Source organism: Mus caroli, chromosome 2, assembly GCF_900094665.2.
Source record: "Mus caroli chromosome 2, CAROLI_EIJ_v1.1, whole genome shotgun sequence".
Taxonomy (NCBI): Eukaryota; Metazoa; Chordata; class Mammalia; order Rodentia; family Muridae; genus Mus; species Mus caroli.
This window is the reverse complement of record NC_034571.1, coordinates 168,017,194-168,024,532: the sequence shown is the minus strand read 5'-3', so window position 1 is coordinate 168,024,532 and position 7,339 is coordinate 168,017,194.

Genomic DNA, 7,339 nt, shown 5'->3' with positions numbered 1-7,339 from the left:
TGGTGTAGAAGCATCCATGAGAACAAATAGAGAAGACTCTCAGAGGGCAGTGAGCAGTAATCAGATACCACAGACAGATGCAAAGACAGGACTGATCACCCCTGTGTTCCATGTCTATACACTAAAGGCCACACCTGAAGCGGTAGGGGCAGGGTGCTGAGTACTCACGGTATTAGTCTATGAGGACTGCAGCACCACATGCTTCATGAGGGCTCTGAGAAACCCCCCTCCCATCTCTGAATCCCGGTCCATGAAAAGAGCCATCTCAGAGCTGGTTCATCCTTTGAGCCCTCAGCAAACAGTANCTGGCTTACTATTCATGTTGATGGGTTTGACTATCATTGCAGCAGCTAAATATGTGGAGGCTCAATATTTCAACCTGTTTACATTGTCACCTCTTGCTCCCAAGCCCTCCAGAACCAAGGAGACCCATGATGGGATAAGAAGTCCTCGGGCAAAGGTTTCTACAGACCTGTGGCCAGTCACCTTCCCACCAGGAATTTCTAAGGGCCCAACCTTCCTCTGTGTGCCTGTCACCTGCCCTCCACTGACCCAAAAGGGCTGCAGAGGCAGGCCAAGCCCNGGACAACCCTTAGGGGCACAATTAGAGAAGCCAGTTCTGCAGCCAGGGACTGTTTGTTTATGGAGCGCTGTGAAGGTAACATCTGGACTCCTAGACAACATGGGAAGAGCCTGTTAGCATCTCCTGTGTTTGCAGAGCTACAGCCTTTCTTTTGTCNAAGCATGGTGCCTGAGTAATTAGCACCTTGTGTCTGATGTCCCCCTCAGAGTTAGTTCCCAGGTTCTCCCAGCCTGAGGGGAAGCTACACAATTCCTTTATTGGTAAATTCCCCAGATTCGAGGCTCCTTCCTGTGGGCTCTCTGCCCCCTGCCCTATGGACACTGTAAATATCCTGCCTCTTCCTGCCTTACCCAATTTTCTCTGCCTGGGCTTCATGTTTGGTTTTATGAGGAAGCCCGTCTCAAACATGATCTTTCCTCAGATCTGTTCTCTGTAAGTACAGAAGCCCACTGAGCCAGGAGGCAGAAGCCTAGAATCACAGTAACTTGAGAGGCTGAGACAAGGCTTGCCAGTTCAAAGCTTGCCTGAGCTGCAAAGTACATTTAAGACCAGCTTGGGCAACACAGTGCCAACCTGTCACAAAATAAATAAGGTGAGTGGGGATGTAGCTCAAGGTGGAGTGCACTAGGTTCGATCCCCAGAGCCACCAAGAGGAAAGGGAGGGGAGGGGAGGGGAGGGGGTGAGGGAGGAGAGGAAATGGGGAGGGCAGGAAGTGGGAGGAGGAAATGGAGGAGGAGAAAATGGGGGAGGGGAGGAAATGGNGAGGAGAGGAAGTGGGAGAGGTGAGGAAATGGGGGAGAGAAAAGGGTAGGGAGAGGGGAAAGGAGANGGAGAAGGATAGAATAAGGGAATAGGAGGGAGAAGGGTGTGAGGAAGGAAGGGAAGGAACCAAACCCAGGCCCCTGGCATTCAAGCTTCTCAATGAGAGTCTCAGCATCTCTTGTTTCTCGGGCCCCCAAAGTGACCCTGCAACATGGAGGACAACCCTGAGTGGGGGGTGCAGGCAGGCAAAGGTGCTACCTACCCCTCCCCCACATGCTGCTCGTCGGATTGCTATCCTTCCATGCCAGAACCCAGGCAATTGGATCCGAGCCAGAGTGGGGCCAAGGCCTCCCTTCACACGAGTCCTTTTTCTTCAGACACTGACANTGACTTCTGATTCCCAGGCCATCTGGCTATAAGCCCTGCACTCCCCACGTGAAGAGGAAATTCCCAGCTGTGTCATGTGATACAGACTCATGTGATGTTGTGCTGAAGCCGACCAGTGAGAGGANGCGTGGTGTTTGATGTTTGGAGAGAATATAAAAGTAGGACCCATCAGACAGTGATGGCATGCCTGCCTGACTAGCCAAGCTAGTCTTTGTTGGTCTCGCTTCTTCACTGATCTTCACTTCATTGAAAGAGCCTATATCTTTGGGTTAAATAACCTGCCAGATCAACTCAAGAGTTTGGTAATGAGACCCAATGACAGTATTGTATGGGGCCAACATGGGGACTGCAGGGCTCCTAGGTCAGAAGCTGCCCTCTATGTCCCACTGCTACCCCTTGCATGTCCAGTCACTCAACAATCTGAAACTCCCGTGCCTAGAACCCAGAGCTGTCTAAGGAGATGAAATCCCATCTCTATGACCTTCTCCTGGAAGGCACATACAGTCTGTGTAAAGTGCCAGGCCCCTAGTGGCCAGGCTGGGATTTCCTGTTCTGACCACTTCCTATTCACAGAAAACCAGCTCTCATGTCAAAGGGAGCAAATTCTGTGACCTGGCCCAGGAACATAGGTCCAGGTTACTTACATGCTATCCACCAACATGGGAACAGTTAGCTGACATGTTTATGGTTGTAGAACAAAGGAAAATTAGAAAAATCAAGGTGCATTTCAAGTGGAGGCATCATCTGCATAAGCTCCAGCAAAGCAGGAGGACCTCTGTCATGGGAGTCATGCGCTGTCTGATGCCATTCTTAGAGTCTNTGGAACTAGCGATCTGTTAGGACACTCCAAACATATTTATCTAATAATCACAAGGATGACAGATGAAGCACAGGGGTGGAAGACAAATGATTATCAAGGAGGATAAATATAGCCACAGGGCAATTTGGCTCCAAAATTGTAACTTTCCGACGCTCCACACAGTACTAAGCAGTTATTCTGATCTCTGGAATCTTTGACACGTGTGTGGATTCTCAGTTCACACTCAGTTGACACTGGGATAAATGCAAGTATGGTTACTACCCTAATACTAACCCTAACTTCACCCTAACCCTCTAACCCTGACCTAACCCTACACTCTAACCATAACCCTAACTTAACCCTAAATTAACCATAAACCAACCCTAACCCTAACCCTAATCTCACCCTAAACTCACCTTAACCCTAACACTAACCTAACCCTAACCCTCTAATCCTAACTAACCCCAACNTTCTAACCCTACCCTAACCCCAANCCAGTAACAAGGACATTTCAGTCCCCAGAGAAGATCTAGGGACCAGAGACTTCAGAAGCCAGGGATGGAGACCAGCCAAGCTTGGTCACTTNGAAGTAGACCCATGCTGGTCAGTGAAGGCATTGTGCCCAGACCCTGAGCTGCAGCAGAATCAACCCAGGGAGGCCCCTGAAGACCACACCCACTAGCTTCCAGTCCAGGATCGCTTGGNCCCATCACCTTGGGCTACATCCAGGCAGAACATCACGGCAAGAAACATGGCAGAGTTGAGTTAAACACCACATGGTGCCAGGAAGCAAAAACCAGAGAAGAGAAATGGCAGGGATCTTAATACCCCAGCCAAGGACACCCTTTGTTAACCTCACACCCGCCCCCAACCCCAGCATGGCTGCTAACGTTCCCCAGCATCACAGATAGGGACCAAGCCTTCAGCACTTGAGATATAGAGGGAGGCATTCCAGATATAAAATATATCAGGCATATGAGAACCCTCCCTGCTGCACAGAGGTCCAAGATTCCAGGAGTAAAACAGAGTCAATATGGATATAATGGGAGTTGAATTGGAGGAGGACTGTCAGACGGTCTAGGAGAGAGATGGGAGTCCAGGAGAGTCATGTTTACATGACAACAGAGCACCCAGATACTTCTAGTCTCTATGGGGCAGGCTGTGCTCCACTTACATCAGGACCAAGGACATGCATGAGCTCAAAGGCAGAGGAGCAGAACCAGCTTAGAGAACAGATCTACACCAAACCCACAACACTGGGCCATTTCAGTGCTAGCTGCATGTCTCATTGCTATGACCATTACCTGACAGGCAGCAGTATAAGCAAGGAAGCCATCCATTTGGCCAAGGGTTGGGGCAAGTGTAAGCAGCAGGGGTGTGAAGCAGCTGGTCACACATCCACAGTCAAGAAGCAGAGGGATGGACGTTGGTGTGCCGCTCACTGGCTGGCTCCCTTTCTCCCCAGACTGGGATCTCAGCTCAAGGGATAGCGCCATCCACATTTAGAGCTGGTCTTCCCACTTCAGTTAGCCCAGTCTAGACACNCCATGTCCAAGGCCACTCACTCCAGTTCCTGTGGGTTAACTGTCACAGCACTATAGCAGGATCTAGGCAGCCTGTCTTCACATCCACTGCAGGNCCTCCACACCTCTCCTCTCTTCTTAGGCTTCTTACTTGGCCACAGAAGGAGAGAGGATACAATTCAGGGTACACAGAGTAGGACCACAATCCAAGGAATGACANGACCCCCACTCTCAGCCTCTTGGGAAGCCATAGTTTCACAGATCCCCTCAGAACTCCTTGAGAATCAGCTTCCCCATAGCCTGGAACCCTCAGGGCGGCAGGCAGGCTGGCATGTGCCCTCACAGGTGTGCACCCACTTGGAGCCTTACTGATACCCAGGCATCCATCCCACCTGAGTCCCTCCACCTGTGACTGCTGGATTTTAGGTGTACCCCTCCCTCCTACTCCCTCTTCCCCTCCCCACACTATCANCAGTTTAAAATGCATTGCCAACCAAGAATAGCCATGGGACTATAGATACCTTGACAAGGTGATGGTCCACAAAGCTGTGTTCATCCTTGCCAGATCAGCAAGTCTCAACACATCTATTCAGCAGTGCCAGATATTTCTCTGAGAGCCCAGATCCCTCTCCTCAGCCCCTGGGCCCAGGAGATGACAAGAGCTGCCCCAGCCCNTGGCCTGCTCCCCACCCTGCCCACAGGCACAAAAGTTGAACAAATGAAATAAACCTATTTGATCTCCTTTGTGGTTTGTGGGTTTTCCTGGTTGGCCTGACCTTGCTGAGTACCTCCAAAACACAATTTCTATTAGGGAAAATGATTTCAGAGTTTTAAACTTTTCCCTGCCCAGAGCGCCATGGTTTTAATTAACAGCCTCACTGAGCTACTCTCCTGGCAGCAGCACGGGGCAGGCCTAAGGAGGACCACCGAGGAGGCAGCCAGCAGATTGTGTTTGCCTTGTTTCTGCCAGATCGGAAGCTGTGGCTCAGCACAGAGAGCACACACACTGTGTTCCGGCCAGAAGCATCTAAGCATCCTCACATCTTCTGGCAGAACGCGGGCTGAGGCTGGCTGGCAGGTTCNGCTCTGTGGAGTTGGACAGAAGATGAGTGGTACTCACACTCCGCCTGCTCTGCTTCGGAAAGGCTGCAGAGAAACCCATACAGGCCAGCCAGCCAGCCAGCACACTGGCAAGACGCATCGCAGGCTTCCCAGGCGCGGCTCCAGTACCAGCCCTGAGAAACCCATCAGCGTGACTCTAATTAATCACAAGTTGTACACACCAGGGCTGGTACCACTCAAGAGGCAGAGTGCTGCATTCCAGCCCCAAGCTCCCAGACTGGGTCTTCTCCATCTACTCACTGGACACATTGGACTGCATCTGGNACCCGTGTATCCTGTTCCTTGTAGTGACTGGAGATGGCAAAGGTTTGTGGTTCCAGATTCTTCAGGATTCTCAGATCACATGAAAATTTAAGGCTGCTAGCAAGACAAGGACACCTTTGTTACATAAACATTGCAATTCCTAGAAACCCTTCAGAGAACAAATTCTCAGACACTCTTTTCCAAAGCGGTATTAGGATGATGCTGTTCCAAGCTGTCTAAGGACCCACAGCCAGGCTCCGCCCACAGCCAGGCTCCTCCCACAGTCAGGCTCCTCCCACAGTCAGGCTCTTCCTTTGCCTTCTGAAGAGCCACAGAGAGGCTCCCAACCATCACCAAAGCATACCGGGGTGCATTACACAGAGGAGTTTTGTGTAATGAAAACCTTTAAAATGTCTTCTGTCTGCATCAAGCAAACTTGCAGGGGCGAGAATGTCTNAATGCTCAAGACAGGACATAACTGCCCAGAACGGAATTGGGTGNAAATCATGCTTTTCCTGTACACNAAAGAGACACGGGCTTAAAATGGAAGCAGGCTAGATGCAGGTTGGGAGTGTCTCCTGTGTCTTTGCACCTCCNAGAAACAGTCCTGGGTAACATGAATGGCTGAACAAGGAAGGAGGAGGGGACTGGGGTGTCTAAATGAAGCAGTCACTTGGAGTCACGTGTGGTGGCTGGACTGTGCTTCTNGGCATAAAAGAGGTCAGAGGTCCTGGTGTAGGTCATATCAGAAGGGACCAGGATGACATCTGGGCCCCTACGAAGCCCAGGTTTGCAAGGTGTGCCACAGACACCAGGAAGCCAAGTGTTAGCACACACCCCTGTTGCCACCCCAGCTTGCCTTTCACGTGCTCCCTCACGTGCTCCTCCAGGTGGTTCACAGCCAGATCTTAGCTTGGGGAGTCGTGAATGAGTTTTCTGCCTGACTTTACAGTGTAGATGAGTAATGGAACCACAGGGAGCTGACGGTATCCCCGTGCATTCTCAGGACAGAGTGGATCTGCTCGACTGCTCAGGTCTTTACCCTAGCTGTCACTTAATGAATGTCCTTTGTGTCTAAAGCAGGTNCTAACCACCTCCCATCACCACACCCAACTGAGAAGGCCCTGCCTGGATGGAGCTCATACATTCAGGTCTCCAGTGAGACTTGTTTTTTACTTAATTTTATTCATTTTTTTTTTCAGAACTGGGAACTGAATTTAGAACCACTTGCTTTGTCACTGAGCTATATCTCCAGCCCTCTTTGTACCTTTGATTTGAAACTCACCATGCCTTTGTCTCAGCCTTCCTGGTAACTGAGACCCAGACCTAGCGAAGGGTCATCTTTTAGTCATTCCAATCCAGCTCTGCCTGCTCTTCACATGTGAGATCATACATGCCTCTACACCAGCCCAAACCTTGCTTCTTTCTCTTCTATGGGACTGTAGCGAGATGAAGGAGGACACCCCTGTGCCTACCTGCAGCCACCAGCAGCCCACAGAGATCCCAGCCTTCTGCCTGTTGGTACTCAGTGTCTCATGCTGGGAAATTCACAAGTATCATGCATATCCTACCCAGAGTGACACGGATCAAGCAAGCATCAATTCCCTGTCCTCAGGCATTGATCCTGACACGTGTGGATGCGGCCTCTTTCAGTCTACTGCCTCTCAAGGAACTGAACTCTGGGTTTGCACATTCTCATGGGTTCTGTCTTACAATAGCACTTCCCAGGTCACAACCCACACTAAACACCTGCCCTTGAATCCTTGTCTCAGTATCTACTTTGGGTGCTGCAATGAGAGGGTAAACACACATCTACTACACACATAGCCATCAGCTGTGGGAAGCCACATGTGCCGTTGCAGGGTGGCGCTGGCTTCCGCTGGCCACCACGCATACATAGGCAGTAAAGTTTTTTTTTT